This window comes from Haliaeetus albicilla, chromosome 16 (assembly GCF_947461875.1).
Source record: "Haliaeetus albicilla chromosome 16, bHalAlb1.1, whole genome shotgun sequence".
Lineage (NCBI taxonomy): Eukaryota > Metazoa > Chordata > Aves > Accipitriformes > Accipitridae > Haliaeetus > Haliaeetus albicilla.
The window spans coordinates 8,631,741-8,648,334 of NC_091498.1; the positions used below are offsets into that span (position 1 = coordinate 8,631,741).

Genomic DNA, 16,594 nt, shown 5'->3' on the forward strand with positions numbered 1-16,594 from the left:
CGACACCCACCCCCGGCGAGCTGCTCGCCCCCTCCCCAGCCTCCCCGTTTCCCTTCCGGGGCCCTTCGGAAGGCAGCAGCCCCTCGGCGCTAACACAAGGCCACCACCCGCCGAGCGCGGCCCCACCCGTTCCCCCCCAAAATGGCCGACACTCCCTCACCGCCCTCTCCCAGAGCCGGGGGAGGGCGCCGCGGAGCTGCACCGCGTCCGGGCCGGGCCCGGCAGCCCCCGCCCCCGTTGACGTCAAGCACCGCCCGGTACCGCGTCCCTCCCCTCATTGTCAGCGCCCGCACCCGTCGCCCGAGCCCGGAGCCCCCGGCGGGCTGCGGCTGCCCAAGCCCGGGCTGTCCCGCCGGCTAGAGCGCGCCGTGGGCGGGAGGGAGGCCCGGCTGCTCCCGCTGCCCAGGTAGGCAGAGGCAGGCGATGAGGGTGCGGGCGGGGGGTGCCGCAGCCCCGCCAGACCGGCGGGGCGGGGAGGAATTCGAGGCATCCGCTTTGTCTCCGCGGACAGCAGACCGCCTTCCCTGACCGGGCGCGCGCCACAGGGCCGGGTCGCCCGCGGTGTGGCGGCGGTGGGGTCCCCGCCGCCGCCACACCGCGGGCGACCCGGCCCTGCGGCGCCCGCCGGGGCCTCGGCTCCCGCTCGGAAATGGAGCCGCCGTCGGGCTCCTTCCGACGTGACCGGAACAGCCGCTTTCCTGACCGGAGAGCGGCCCCGCCAGCGCCCGGTCCCCGCCCGGGAAGGGCACGGTCCCTCAGGGACTGCTGCGAGCTGCCTTCAGGGAAGCTCTTAAACCCGTCGGTGTGCATCGTTGGATTTTGGCGTAGTTGAGATTTTGGAGGCTTCCAGGCGCTCAAAGCATGGGATTTCTGTGAATAACCTTTTTTTCTTTTTTCTTTTTTTTTTTTCCCCTTGCTGCAGCCACATACTCCCTTTCCTGTTGTTTTTTTTAATTCTCCTTTCTTTCCCCAGCCCACCCACATTTGTCATATAATTAATAATGTTCTCCCTTTTATATGTGAGCTTTTCTGATGCTCTGCCTTTGTTAATCACTTTAGTATTCTTTGCTCCCCTGTCGTGAGGGAACCTTTTTTTCGTCATAAAATTTCTTAAAAGTACCACATTTGGCTTTGCCAGGTGTCCCACGTGCTGGTCTGCAAAGCAAGTGGAATAGCAGACCTTTGGTGGTTGTCCTTGGTGACTGGGCTTTCATTGCAATTCTGCGTTGGTTTTTTTTTCTTCTAATGCTTCATCTGAAGCCTTTAAACCAATTAAACACAAGTTAAAGTGACCATCTCAAGTAATCAGCACATTCGAGTTAGGCACAGTGGAATTAGATTTTAATGGGTGCATAAATTCTGTTAAAATCTTGCACAAAAATCACAGAAAAGAGTGCTCCTTGTTGCAGTGAGCGTTGCATTGGGGTTGTTTCTTATCAAGTCTTTAGAGAGCCACCTCGGCTGGCAAGCACCTCTCCAAGCGGTGCCACACAGCGATGACAGTGAAAGGGGGGGAAGTATTTTTACAACTCTGGAGTAGTCTCAGGCATTCAGAGTTTAGGGAAAAAATGCAGTTACTTACCACGTGCCTACAGTCTCTTGGCAGAGATACGCATCTGGCCTGCTGGATAGCGAGGAGGGACAGTGTTCCTCAGCATTTCTGTGCGAGTACAAAACTAACAGTTATGTGCTTTGGTCAGTTAACGCAGCCCATGGCCAGCCATCGTGTTTCGGCAGGGGCAGCATGCTCCATGGCCAATTTGCGTACGCGGCACTTGCAAAAGAATAATTCCTCCATTGTGTTGGCTCTGCAGTGGTAAGGATGGCAGAAAACGGTCGGCGCTGCCTGCTAGGCTGACCACCGCCCCCGGGGCTCCGAGGGGCCTGAGGGAGCGATGGTCATGCTGGGGTGCAGGATCCCTCCTGGGTGTGGGGCCCCCTTGTCGGGATTGTGCCCTGGCAGCTGGGGCTGGTCAGGGCAGGGAAGGAGGAGGACGTGGAGAGCTGGTTGCTGTATTTCTTTTAGACAAGTGGCTGAAAGTTCCTGTGGGCAGGAGTGAATTGGGCTAAGGGTGTGTGGGAGAATGGAGCAATTCAAGAGTAGGCAGTTCCCCATTAACTAACCCCTATGCCTCTATTCTGGTCTGAGCAGCCCTCTAGCCTCAGCTTCCCCATAATCCTATAAATGGCAAGTTTTCTTCATTCCAGTACAGGGCAATCTGACCCATTTCTACTTTCTTGGAAGTCAAAATAAATTATGGCAATGTGGGATCTTCACTAGCCCTCTGGCTTTCTCTGTGCTCTGAAAATTTGGCCCAACTGAGAATAAGTTACTGAATTTATTTATTTAACGTGAGTTAGGAAGTGTAGACAAAAATAGCTCTTAAAAAAGAGTACTCTCAAATGTGGCTGTTACCAGAAATGGTAATGTTTAAAAGCCCAGCATGCCTTACAGTCTAGACCATGTTATTTTGTTTGTTAAAATGGGTTGGTGATTACATCTTTGAGCATGACCTTACCGTAATAGTGTACACAGGCACTCTGAGGTTATGCTCATCCTCCACGAAACCTTTCCTTCCCACCAAGGGCTGCGGTTGCTGAGGAACCAGACGATATGTGCCTCCTTCCTCATGGAAGCTTTTCAGAAAGCGTGGCTGGCGTGACTGAGCCAAATGACAAAATAGGACAATTTTGATAAAATTGTTACACTAAAATGAAGTGAATAATCTTTTTAGGAGGTCAGTTGCATTGGAAGATTCACATGATGGTGATGATTAGTAGCAGTAATAAGTTTTGCACTAACTAGTGCAATGCAGGTCATAGGAACCCTTAAAACATATCAGAAGGGAAAGCACTGGTTGTGGTGGTTATGGCCTTGTTAGTTATGTCTTCATGAGTCTAATGCCTGTTGTACAGAATTTTTGCCTTGGGTAATGTTTGGAATCTGCATATGTGAAGTAGAAAGCATGAGTGTTTTCAAATACTTGGTGACAGCTGATGGGCAAGTGTTGCTTGCCAGCACTTCCTGCATCCCTGGTGCTGGTGGTCTGCTTCATCCTTCCATACTGTTATTTCCTCTGCTTTAGGCAGGCTGCATCTTTGGAGGGCTTTTAGTCCTTTAATTTGATCTCTCCGTAGCCACCAACGGTGGGATTCATCTCCCTGTCCAAGCTCAGCTGTTTGCCAGGGTAACAGGGGAAGGCAGCCTTCCCCTGGTGGTGGCTGTGGCCACCCACTGCAGCAGACCCTGTAGACAGTCACATCTCTCTGGGTTTGAGGGTTTAAAGATGGTGACAGAATCAGTTTGGTGGAAAACCCACAAACCGTTTGCCTTTAATTGTCCAGATTTAGGAGACTTCATAACCACCCTGACTCTGAGAAGGCACTGCGGGCATGGCGTTCCCGTTGAGCCAGTGGGGTTTAGGTTGATTGAGCAGCCTGAAAATCAGCACTTTTAGAGATGATCAAACATGAAGTGTGGCAATTTAGGCCTTAATCTTTTTGTGTCTCTGGCTTGTCTTAGATTTTGGCAGTGATGTTCCCCTGCTGAGGCCCAAATCTCGGTAGATAAGGGGTTGTAAGGCACAGTTCAGCCCTGTGTTCTTTAACCCTCGCCAGGGTGGAGTAAGATATGCAGGTGCAACAAGCAGCCTTACCTAAGCGCACTGTCAGTATGCACAGGGGCATGAACACCATGCACAGTCAGTTTCTGTTTCCTTCTCCCTAAAACAGAGCTGAGACTGTTTCGGTGCTTTCTTGCAGTGGTTGTGCAGCAAACTTAATGTTTGCATTCCTGAATGTTTGAGAATTCTGTGAGAAGAAACACAATCCGGAAAGGTGAATGCACTGTTACAGTAAAGGGCTGAAAGGAGGGAGGGTGTTTAGAAAATACGAGTTTTAATGTTGCACTTAGCAATCAGCCTGCTATGCAGTCCTCTGCCATGAGAGTTGGATGAGCTCTGCCAATGGTGGAACCTGTTAGGATCCACATCAATAACCCCAGGAACTAAATGGATCAGTTATTTGCTTAGGAACAAAGTTACCAAAATACACAGCTATAAAGTGTAAGGAAATATCAGCTGATAAGTTTGTTTCTGTGTGACAGTGGGCAGATGAGAGCTGCTGCTGGCTGCTGCAGCTCTGCCAACTTGGAGGAGGGACAGAGATTTTGGGAAGTGCTACATCAGTGGAGGTGGGCACTGTGGCTGGAGGAGATGGGTTTGCATTTCCTCTCGTCCTGGCCACTTTCTCCTCTGGATGCCCTTTCCAGCCCTACCCCAGCTGACGGAAACTCCATGCAGCCGTGTGGAGGGAGCTAATGTGGGCAAAAATTAACCATCAGCCTCCCACCCATCCCCTTTAACCCTGCCTAATTCCCAGCCTGGCTGCACGGTTGCTTTTGTCTGGCCAGGAGAGAGGAGCGCAGGGCTAGAAGGGGGCAGGCGCAGTGCAGGGCCACCTAAAAATGACTGCAAAACTTCAGTCTGAGGATCTGGTCCAAAGTCTGTGAGGGTCACTTGTGCAGTGATAGCATGCCCAGAGCATATTAAGCATTGCTGCCTGTGTTTGTATCTCTGCCACCACCTTGCTTCCGTGGTGACTTTGGAAGTGCTGCCTTTGCAAAGGTCCTGCTCACACAAAGTGCTGCCCAGGTTTGGGCAGCATGAGTACAGACACCACATTTAGAGGACTTCAGTGGAAAAGTTCCTGTGTTTATTAAGTCCCAACAATTTTGGCCCTGTTTCAGAGTTTCACTGGATCGGGCAAACCTCAAATATATTCTTAAAATAACTTCTGAGCTGTATTATCTGGGGTCTGATCAGCTGTATTGAAGTTGGGCCAGCAAAATGCACTGGTCTTCCAACAAAACGCATTGGTCTCGCTTGTGTAAATGGTTTGTGTGAGCTGGAAACTTCTATATTGCTCCTCCTTGGCCCGCCACAGTGTAACACCAGACATCCTGAGCCACCTCATCCCCTGCACTGCCCTGGCCCTCAGGGAACGGGTTGTCCACAACCCAGCCATGCTTGGTGCCAGCCCTCATCCTCCCTTGGCAGCAGGCATGGGTGGGCTGGCCTGGCTCTGTGGGCAGATCACATTTCTCACAGGTGGGTTTCTGGGTGCTTCAGGATGAAGTGGGGAGGGGGGGACTTGTGCTGCCAAGTGCGGGTGCTTCCTCACCACCCCCTTGCCATCTCCCCTGTTTTGGGAGGAATGTGTGGTGGTTTTGCCCCTTCCAGTCACGACGGGGAAAGTGTAGGCTTTAATGATTTTAATCAGTACTGTGTGGACTAGCCCCTGCATGTAAACATTTATAGTTCTGAATTTACTTAGCTAATTGTTTTTTAAGTCATAGTTTGACCTGCTGTACAGCCCAGGCTGTAGTATCAAACCTCACTTAGTATCAAATTAACTCATTAACTTAGCCATTTTTGAGGTTTGCGATTTCAAATTGCAAACTTGATGGTTGGGGGGGCATTGGTGAATATAAATAAGATTTTTTTGCCATGAAAACTGATGTTCTTTGGTTGGATTTGTGATTGTTTGGCTCAGAAGTAGCAGGACAGATTTCATTTGAACACCCTGCAAACAGCATTATGGCCAAGACCAGACACACATCCTTGAGTATGCCCTGCATGCCTCTGAAAAAGCAGAGGAGCAGGAGGAGAGAGGAGATGAGAACTGAGGCTTTCTTAGCCCTAGTAGGAATCAGCTTTGGTGGTTAATATTACAAAACCCCTGAAGCTTGGGGCTCATGTGTCAGGCTGCATGGCAGAAGAGAAAAGCAACTGCTTCTGTAGGTAGGTGATGTAAGAGGGATGCCTGACTTGCATCACAGCATAGCAGTCCTGCCCGGCAGCTGAGGAATGTGCTTTCCAGTGGCACATCACCTTTGCTGCAGGACAGCATCTCTCCCACTGTGGGAGCCAGTGGGCAACACGTATCAGGTCATCCCAATCAAGCACTCACATCTACTCCAATGGTGTAGAAGTGGGCAACAGCAAGCATACTGCATTGGAAGTGCCAGTGCCACAGTAGGAAAAGGTGGAACAGGGGTGAAAGAGTGAGCACGTTGTTGTGTGACGTAGTCAGACCCGTGTCCATACTTCTCATGTATGTGTTGCAGTGTTCTAATTGACCTCTAAAGTGGTAGCTTCACCCTAAGCTGAAAATGTGCCTTTCTACATGACTGATTAGGATGAACATAAGCTCAAGCAACTCTTTAATTAGCTCAAGCCCTTTACTGTGAATGTTTACTTTTCACATTTTCCTCTGTTGTTGCATGCAATCCAGACGCTTGCAGAAAGTTAAACCAGCTCAAGGCTGTGTAGTGTGGGCTCCTGTCAGCATAGCTCTCTGCTTCCTGGTGTCGTCAGCTCTGCCACACCGTGCTGCATGCAGCACGGCATTGTTCAGCTGGGAATGACAGATTTTGCTGCAGTGCTGCACCCTCGTTACGTGTTGCAGCAGAATCTGTCAGACTTTTTCACGTTCATTCTCAAAAATGCTTTTATATAAATTGCTTTTATATGCATTATCTGGGTTTTAAGCTACAGCACTGGCTTGTGGCTTCCCCGTTGGGTTGGTTTGAAAATCGCAGGATATGTTTCCAAAGCTGAAAGGAGGCTGCAGAGGCTCTAAGTTTGTGCTGATCATCTGATTCCACTGCAGCACTTTCAGCTGCTTGTGCCTTTGAGGTGCCTGTGCCTCACGTGGGAGTGCAGTGGGTTACCTTAAAGGGAAAATCTGATGAAACTGCTTCAAGAACTTGTTGTTACATGTGATATCTTAGTGGAATTTACCAGAATAGAAAGGAGATTCCTGACCTAGGATCTGGAACAGAGCTGCAAAAACATTAATTCCTCAGGTAGTGTGAATCATTTGGAAATATGTCTGTTTTTACTGGAGAACAATAATTCCTGTGTGATAATAAATAACTGTTAGTACTGCATTGTGGTGAGCATTTGAACTTGGAGCAGTTGAGAAATCCTAATGAAGCTTCTCACTCCATTGTTTGTATACCATTTTGTATAGCTACTGTTTGGTATTGTTTTTAGTGTTGCTGAGTGTGATTAATGTCTTAGCATAAAGGTATCCTGTGCAAAGTGGATGTTGATGTTTCTATGTGAGATTTGGCATGAGTATATTATAAACTGCCTGCACATGCTCTTAAATTCTCTGGATGTTGCCTTCAGGTAGCTTTTTGCATTGGGCAGGGTGTAGCAACAAGAAGAACAGTTTGGAATAGGGCATTTCTTTTTGTCTGAAATGAACTGTCACAGAGGTACTGTGAAGGGGGGAGGGAGAGTATCATCATTGTTTTGGGAAAGCTATGAAACTGTGTGAAGGTGAATGCAGGAGCAATGCTGTAACCCGCTGTGGAGATGGGGGGACCGCTTTCCTGTGGTGATTGGAAGATGGGGGGGGGGGCACTCTTCCAGATCTTAGTCTCTGCAGAGCGTAGACAGCAAATGAGCTCCTGATAGCCAAGTGTTAAACAGCTACGGATATGAGGCTGTCTTTAGGCACAGGCAGAGGAAAACAGCAACTGCTGAGTGCAGAAAAACAAGTTGTTCCCTGTTGACTGCCTTGATTGCTGTGTGGCACCTTAATTGCCGTGTGGCACTCCCTGAGCCTGGGTCACCTTCCCTGCATCTTCCCAGTGCAGCAGTAGTGGCAAGCCCCATTCTCTAGCTTTCTTTTCCTGACCGTCTTACAACAGAAACGTGCTCCCAAGGCCTTACCCACAGATCATCTCCATTCACTTTTTCCTCTGCTGCCTCAATTTTGAGCTGATTTGCAGAGCAGGGCTCTTTTCCACCCTCCCCGCCCCCCTTTTTCCCTTCCCCCCCTTCCCCCCCCCCCCCCCCCCCGAGGTTGTGGCATCTCTGACCTTGGAGATTTTTACAACTTGATGCAGTTTTGAGCAACCTGCTCTAGCTTTTGACACTAACCCTGCTTGGAGTGGGAGCTGGGCTAGGTTCTGTGACATTTGGGGTTAACTTCATCCCCTTACTGGCAACCAAGACAAGACAGAAATTGTGGGTTTCCTACACCTTCCCTCCTCTGTAGAAAGGAACAGTGGTGTGGGGGAAGTGGTGTGGTCCCATCTCAGTACAGCCAAGGCAGTCCTTCCTTCCTGTGAAACATCCTTCCTTCCTTCAGTCCAGGGAGTACAAGGGGAAAAAGAACACATAAATAACAATGTGAGGGAGTGAGGTTACCCAGCCATGCCCTGGAAAAGTGCTGGAGGGAGACCCTCTGCTGCCATTTATGGCTTATGCTCCATTTTTCACTCTCCCCTTCTTAAATGTGCTGTAAGAATAGCATATGCCCTCTTGGCTCTGATCTTCGTTTAGGATGGGATTCAGATAAATTAATGCTTGGCATTAAGCCTGCAGATTCTCTCATTAGCTTCTTCTGTAATGCTTGCAGGAATACATGTGCTTCAAGAGCAATAGAATTTGTCTGTCTTGTGTCCAGAGAACCTGTTGTCCATTGTCCATTAGATACCAGTGGACTTAAAAGCAAATGCAGGCTGCCCAGTAGAACTGCCTTTTTCTTGTTATTACAGGGTATTTCAAGATTGTTGGTTTTCTAGCAGCATGAAACTGAGAATTTGGAACCTGAGAATTTTCCCATCATAGTCATGAATTGGTTGGCATCTTTAACTCTTTCATGCCCCATGGACAAGAGGCTGGTAGGAGCTGGATGAACTTTGAAGCTGGTGATGTATTCAGCCCTGTCTGTGGGAGAAGTACTGCTCAGCACCTTCCTGCTGAAAATACTGTCCCACACTTCTGACCCCAAACAGCTTCTTAGCTGCGTACTGAAGGAGGCAGCTGGATGCTCAGGATGATCTTCTCCGTGGGAAGTTATGGCTGGTTTTCTGCTGTGTCAGTGCCCACCCTAATCAAAGGAGTCACTTTATGCAAGCGAATGGGGAATAATTCCGTCCTGTTTCTGGGAAGAGGGAGCAGAGGCCAGGTATCATTCTGCCATTTCTTTCTGCATTAAGGAGAATCCCAACAGTGGCTGCTGAATCCCCTGGCCATTCACCAGACTTTGGACCTCTAATTCATGGAGAGCATCAAATCTTCCATCACAGCTCTTAGCTCAGAACAGGGTCTGTAGTGCACTGCCTGCCAGTGCAGTGAGACGTGCTCACATTTTTGGCCCATTTGCCCAGTTTCTGGCGCAATGCTGTATGTCTCGTGTGTGAAATGCCCATTGTCCTTTTGAGATGCTCAGTCTGCAGGTGAAAATACTCTGTCCATAAATTCATCAAGGGTTTTGAATGGGCTTTTTTCAATGGCATGACTGCACAGTGTCATAACACCATCCTGGCAGCTTGTCTTGGATCCTCCCTGTTGTCCGTGGAGCATTACTTTTGAGGTTAATGTGTTTAAGTCCCCACAGCTACAAGTGTGCTCTCACAAAGGCAGTGTGTTCCTTAGAAGATCCAGGCTGTGACCTGTTTGTAAATGTTATTTTATTTACTTTTTTGTTACCTGAGGGTATTTTCAGCAATAAATTGAACACAAAAGACTCCTCTTAGAGTCTTCCGATCCACCTAGCTGTCTTCACTGAATAAATCACACTTAAGAGAGTGACATAAGCTCCTGAATACCTCCTTTCATTTGACTTTGCACTTACCAGTGAACAAAAAAGATCTCTTCTGAAGCTGCAGGGTGAGAGCTCAGAGCTAAAAAAAATCCTGTTGTTATAAGGGAGTCCAAGATCACAGTTAACATTTGTGGTACAGCCAGGGGACAGGGTATCTGAGTGTTTCTGTTGGGTGGCTGTGAAGGATTTGGAGATTACTTGCAGTGCGTTAGCCAGCCAGCCTTCATTTACCTGTGCATTGTGAAATGCTGTACGTGAGGTCCACCTAGTTCAAATGACTTCGGGGAGAATCACGCAGGCTTTGGCTGCGTTGCTGCCCGCCTGTGAGTCAGTGCGTGGGGTGGGTGGGGTATCCACTGCTCCTGCACTGCTAATGGCAGGGCTTCGTGCTGGAGCATCGTGCCTCATCTTGCCTGCCTGCTGTCCTGCTGGCTCCCGGCCCACAAGGGGCTGGCTCGGCTCAGCTGGCTGCTCCCCACAGAATACCTGAGCACCTCTGGAAGAGACCCCGAGCTGGTGATGGAGCTGGTGATGGAGCCTCGGTTTAGTAACAGCACCCAAGGTCTTGCTTTAGAGCAGAGTGAGGATTTAATTGATTGCAAAAGGAGCAGATGGAAGACAGTCTCTCATCCCTGTGCCGAAAGGTTTGCTTCGAGCCCGCAGTGATGCTGCTGGTGAAGGGGAGTCCTGCAGCCGGGCTGCATGGTGTAACCCAAGCCGGTCAGCCTTCATGCCAGAGGCATTTCAAATGGCTGACCGATGCCTCGTGCCAGCAGTGTTAACCCCTGCTGTTCCCCAGCTAGCTGTGCTGAGGGATGCTGCTAGTCTCTCCCCTTTCTAACAAATGCTTGTCCAAAAGCTGCAGACTCATACAGTGGTTCTGGTGCCACTGGGCACGTGAGCACGCATGTGAGCTGCTGCAGTCGTGCCACTGCCTGCATGCATGCAGTGCACTGCAGGCTACTGTAAAGATACAGCCCTGCCACTAGAAGTTTACAGTTCAAGTCTAAACCTTGCTTTGCTCTGGGAGCAACAGCAGTGGCACCTGTAACCTGATTCATCTTCCTTGGCTTCCTTGGGGGCCCTTCCAAAAGTCTGCTTGCTGCTAATAGCAGCCTTCATTCAGCCCTGTGCGTTTTGGCTGCAAGCACAGGGCAGGGCAGGCTGCTGAGTGTGCCTGCAGAACCACTGCTGTCCATACATCCCAGTGCAGTGTCCTAAAATGGTGCCAGCAGTTTCGTCTTCTGCATCTGCAATATGTGGGGCAAGTTTTAAATTTGGATCGGGGAGGCTGTGTCAGATGTCAGCTAGGCCAGGGCAAGCTTCTTGCAGACAAGCCAAGGGAAACAGCAGTGTACCCTGAAAAGGGGACACCCCCCCCCCCACCCCCCCCCAGCAAGAGCAGCCTTCCAGAGACTTGGGGTAAAACTTTTCCTGATTTGGGGGATTTTGATGATCATGTTTCTTTCTAGTGGCAGGGCTGTTCTGTTCAGTGGGTGGATAGCAATGCTAATGATTTATAAAGTAGACTACAAAAGAGCAGTTAAAACTGGGCTTATGCTTGAATATTGAATTTTATCAGAGTAATTAGTCCTAGATGTCTGCTGAGCGTTATTGAGTTAAAGGGCTATTAGTAAAGATTAATGAAAAATTAAAATTTAGACATTTAAATCTGAATGATAATTTTTAATTCAGTTCACATTTTATTTTCTTGTGCCGTCTGTCTGAGGGCCTGTGCAGTGCCTGCTGGGCCTGCTCAGAATGAGTACCTGTGTGCAGAGAGTAGAAGAAAGTGCAGGGCAAGGTGGGTAGAGAGGACAGGGTGCTTTTCCTGAAATGTAGCTAAAAGTTGGCTGTTTGTCTAAGCTGTTCCAGAAAGATTTTCCCTACTAGTACTAAGGAGTGCTAGAGGACAATCCTGAGCCATGGATCACCATCATCAATGCTGCTTTTTGTTTGTACAGTTCTTGGCATGGCTTGGCCTGGACCTTCCCAGACATCTCCTGGGGATGGCTCAGGAGTTAGCAAGGGCTGTCCTGTTTAGAGGCAAAGCAAGTTTAATAGGGCAGGGGGGCTTGTTCCATACTAGTTGGCCTTGGGGCAGAGGACAGGCCTAAGCAAGGCTCACATACTGATATAGGTGTACCCTTAAGTGCTCTCTTTGGTCAGCAGGATGACAGTGCAGTCTCCAAGGGGCCATTCATCCACCCAGCCTTAGGCAGCAAACTGGGATCAAGTGAACAGTTATCTGACAGTGCTGCCCACTTTCTTTTTTTTTTTTTATCTGTGGAGGGTGCCTGGACCCTTTTATATTGAATACACAGCTTTAGAAGGCTAAGTTTTGGGGACACAGGTACTGTCCATGGAGATGGGCTGTTCAAGCAGAGAGCTAAGCCAGGTTCTTTCCTCAAACCATACAACGATAGGCCTGGGTAGGACCCTGAGGTCAGGCAGTTGAATTTCCCAGTGCAGGAGAGCTGGGAGGGATGCCAAAGGGCTGCTCTGCTCACCTTTGGTTTTCAGTGGCTGCTTGGCTACCTGCAATAGTGTGGCACTGCAGCTGAGCTGGGCACTCAGTGCTGAGGTTGTGCTCCCTGCCATGGGTGGCTGAGCCCTGCATACAGGTGGGCTGTGAGCAGGACATGGGAGTGAGCCAGCAAGGAGCAGCACAGGTGGCTTGTAAGGAGAGCTGTGCCTCTGAGCCCCATACAGCACTGCGGTTGCTTCTTCAGTGCAGCACGGAGCTGCCTGCTGCCTCTGGCTGATTCCTGGATAACATGGTGATGCCTTGGTGATCCCTGCATGTGGCCATGTACTCCAGAGTGCGGCCCTGTAGCCGAGCCCTGGAGACAGTATTGTGTCTCAGGCCCCAAAGTCCTCAGAAAAACAGAAAAATTACTTCATCTGCTGTGTGTACAGCTCTTCTCTTCATGTGTCCAGAGCCTGACTTGCCTTTTTCACAAAAGATGGCCTTGTATGTAGGTGGAAGCTTGCTCTTACCTCTGTATTTGCTTTCTGCTGTGAGTCCACCCATTCCCTGTTTAGGTGTTTCACTTGCCTGTGGTGCAGGACTTGGCCTGGGGTGAGTTTTGGTTTGGGTTCTGAAGTATTTTTTCTGTTCATCAGGATTATCCTCTGTTCTGGGCTCTCAGCTTGGTGGCATGTCTGTGTTGTCTCAAGTGTCCTTTCCACTCCACTACCCAAGCTGGTAATGAGACCGCTCAACAGACCGAATGGAGGGGTTGTGCTAGGAAAACCATAAGAGAGGATAGATCACTGTTTGTCATATTATTATATTCTCTCCGCAACAACCATTGCTGGTGATGTTCAGAGACAGATTTTGGGCTACACAAACAATTGCCTGACCTCCCTTAGGAGTTCTTACCATCTTTCTTTTATTATTGAGAAGGCTTCTCATTTACACACTGGATCAGGGGACAATTTCAGAGAGTCCTGGGCTTTCTGGCTCATTGTGGTTTCATCTAGACTTGTGTTTCCCTAATCTGCTTATGGGAATCCATGTGGGAGACAGTGTCAGAAGCCTTAATAAAGTCATGATACCTTATGTCTACTGCTTCTTCAGTTGTTCAGTGTAAACCCAGCTTAACAAGGGTTAAAGAAGTTACCAGCACAGCTATGAATTTCAATGTCCCAGTTCTTTCTCCACTTTCACAAACTTACATTCTGCCTTCAGCTTGATTTTTGAGATGAGAACCTCCCTAACCTGGGATCGGTCTCCTTTAACAGATTTTAGGCTAGTTAGCAGGATTATATGGTGCTCTTGATGATGAGCAGAGTCTTGTTCACTGAGGCTGGCACAAAACTACCTACTTTAAAAAAAAAACAAAAACAAACAACAAATTGGGTTGTTAAATAATCTGTTGACAACTCTGTCTTGGGTTGTGACACAAGACCAGAACATTGCCTCTGTGAAATTACATGTTGCTGCCTCCTTGCAGGGCCTCCAGCTCTGGGCAAGTGTGGAGTCAAAGCCCTTCTGAAACAGCAGATGCTGAACAACACAGAAGTGAGCACAGACCTACCCATGTCCAGCCCCAGACTGCGTCTTCGAGTTGTATAGCCATGCACAGTCCTCTTGGGATTTAAAACACCAAGGACAGGAGCAGGTCACCTGTGTCACCTTGTGCGTCAGCTTCAGGATCAGAGAAAGATGCTGGGTTTGCTTTAGCTTCACCTTGTAGCTCTGCCCTCCTCCAGGCATGTGCCAATGTGTGCCTGAGATGAACCCATTCTTTACCCTTACTGTTAAGCCGCGCTGTTGTGCAATGTGGGATCCAAGGTTTTTACATCTGGTCAAAGTCATAAAGCAAAGCATAGCTGCTGCCTTGCCTGGCTTTCCAGAGAGGGCAGAGACCTGTCAATGAAGAGCCACTATCCATGGTTTCCACCTCTGCTATAATCCTTGTTTCACCCAGCTCCTGATGCAAATCTAGCAGGACAGATTTTTTTTTCTTTGTTTTGTGATTATAAGCTGGGCTTGACTTTCCTACCCAAGGCCATTATGTTTGTCCTGGATGAGACCACAAGTGTATCTAGCCCAGTATTTTTGTAGTGGCCAAGAACAGGGCCCTAGGGAAGAGAGCAGAAACAGGGAAAACCTGCGGTAAGTAGTTCCCGTGTGCTCTCCCAGCCTCTGGCCCCTTGTGGCACAGGCACTTACAGAGCTGGATGTGGCTTCTGTGGATTTACTAACCCTCAAAAGACATCTGTGGTGTTACTTTATCTGTTTCCCCAAACCCATGGAAACTTTTAGTGTCCACAGCATCCTCTGGCAGAGTCCAACAGCTTATCTGCATGCCATGAGGAGCAGCATCTCTCCTTGTTTGTTGTGACTGCAAAGTCAGTGAACATTTGATCATATCCCTCTTCTCCAAGCTACTCATAATTTTATAGATCTGTCATATTCCTCCTAGGTCATTTCATTTTCCAGGTTAAACAGTTCTCGTTTGTCAGTGATTTCCTCTGCAGAAATCATACTTTTGACTATCTTTTAATATCTTTTCTAGCTGGCAGCAGCGGCTGAGATGGGATCAGAATTGCAAACAGCTTTGGAGATTCTGGCACACAGTGGGTTGATACAGTGGCAAATTAATGTTTTCCTTTTTTTGTGCTGTACTTATTTCCTAGTAACTCATAGTGTTAGACCTGATTTTTGACCACTGTGGAACAATGAGCTGGTATTTTCCTGAATGGCTGTGGTAAGCTGAAAGCTTGCTATTTTACATGTAAAGTTAGGATTTTTTTTTCCATGTCTGTAACATAATGCTGATCTACACTGAATGTCATCTGTCCTTTCCCTGATGAGACTTGGAAGGTCCTTACGTAGGTCTTCAGAGTTAGCCTTTGTCTCTATGACCCCGAGCTCAGAGTGTCTTCAGCTGCTTTTACTAACGTGGTGGAGGAATGCATTGATGTGGGGTGGCACCGAGGGCAGGTCCTGCATTGCTGTGTCACGTGGGGGCATGAGCTTCTCTGGGAAGGTGCGAGTTCAAAGTTGAAGTGCAGATCCAGGAAGCTTGCTGGAGGTAAACCCATTTCTGCTGAACTGCTTATGTAGGTGGGAGCTAATAAGAGCTCTGTCACCATTTTCCTTAAGAAATGCTGCTGGCAGCTGTGTGCAGTCGGAAGTCTCACTGATGGAGAAATGGTGCCGCCTTCTGCTTCTTCCTTCCTTGCTCCTGTGCTGCTCACTTTCACCCTTGTTCATACCTTGTACTCCTTTGTGCTGGGACAAACATTTTTCTGTCCTCTATTTCTTACCTTAATGAGGTTAATTTTAGCCTAGATAAGTCCTGCATGAATATGTGGGATAGGAGTGGTGAGTGTGCGTAGCGGGGGGAATATGCAGCTGAGAGTGAGAAGGCATCCGATCCAACTCAGCCAGCACACACTGCTCCAGCAGCTGCAGTGTTAGGACGGTTTGGAACATCCCTGAGCAAGCAGCAGCAGACCCAGTACTTGTTTAAATGGCTGAAGCGGAACAAAGTGTAGGAATCCAAATTGCAACGCAAGCAAGGAAACTCGTGTTTTCATCAGATCATGGACCTCAGGAAAGACAACTTGCGACCAACAGGCAGCAGAAGAAAGAGGGCCTGGGGGAATCCTTGAACAAATACTATCAAAGGGTACCTCCTTGGGTAGACTAGCTCAAAAAACCTGGAAAGTGCCAGCTTCCTTCTGGAGTGTTATTGTATAGTCTGAGGGCCAGAGAGCCATTGCTGTGGCAACAGATTTTTCAAATGCTGCTTTATTTCGGTGGGATGTCCAAAACAATGTTGAAAATAGGCCATGGGACTAGGTGTGCAGCAGTGCATCAAAAGACCAGTCAGGGCTGCTGGGGAAGTCCAGTAGCAGTGGGCTGGGGTTCAGTGTGATGCCCTACAGCCTTTTTTAGGTGAATCAAACATGCCACTGTGGCTTTCAGAGTTACTTCCTGGCAGCAGCAGGCAGCCTTGGACCCTGCACTCCAGGATGATTAGCAGAGCTGCTGCTTTCTTCCAAAATACACTTCAAACTGTGAGGACAGCAGCCCTGCTGGTCCTAAAGAAAAAAAAATTGGGGCATGCATTAGAAAGCTAGGAGCATGCACTGTCACGTTGAACACTGGGGATAGCTGGGACTGTGTGGGTGGGGATGAGAGGTGCATCCCGTTGTTCTGTAATTGCACTGTTGAACAGCACACTGGGAGATGTTAGGGGGTTGTTTTCTGCTTAGTATCCCCGCATGGCTTTGGTCTGCAGCCACACTGCTGTCTTGGCTCCCAGACACTGGTGCAGGTGTGAAGTGTAGCTTCTTTTGGGCCTGTATGCTTCCTTTTTCCAAAACTCTGCTCTGTCCCAGCTTTTGAGATCTGCTGGGAGTTTGCTGAATTGCATTTCTGTGCCAAGGCTGGGCAGGCACACACACAGCCTGGTTGCCTGTCTGTCCTTTCATTTCTGTCCAAGGC

The 16,594-nt window shown here is 48.9% G+C and overlaps 1 protein-coding gene across 2 annotated transcripts in view; it reads left to right on the plus strand.

Moving 5' to 3' along the window:
* Positions 1–268: 268 nt before the first annotated feature.
* Positions 269–16,594, plus strand: part of LUZP1 (leucine zipper protein 1) — a 42,610-nt gene continuing 26,284 nt past the window's right edge. The window contains exon 1 of one of the 2 annotated variants that reach the window (XM_069803456.1): positions 269–406. The gene's annotated coding sequence lies outside the window, so the exon portion shown is untranslated. The remainder of the gene's footprint in view (positions 407–16,594) is intronic. The other variant, XM_069803455.1, reaches the window with a different exon arrangement.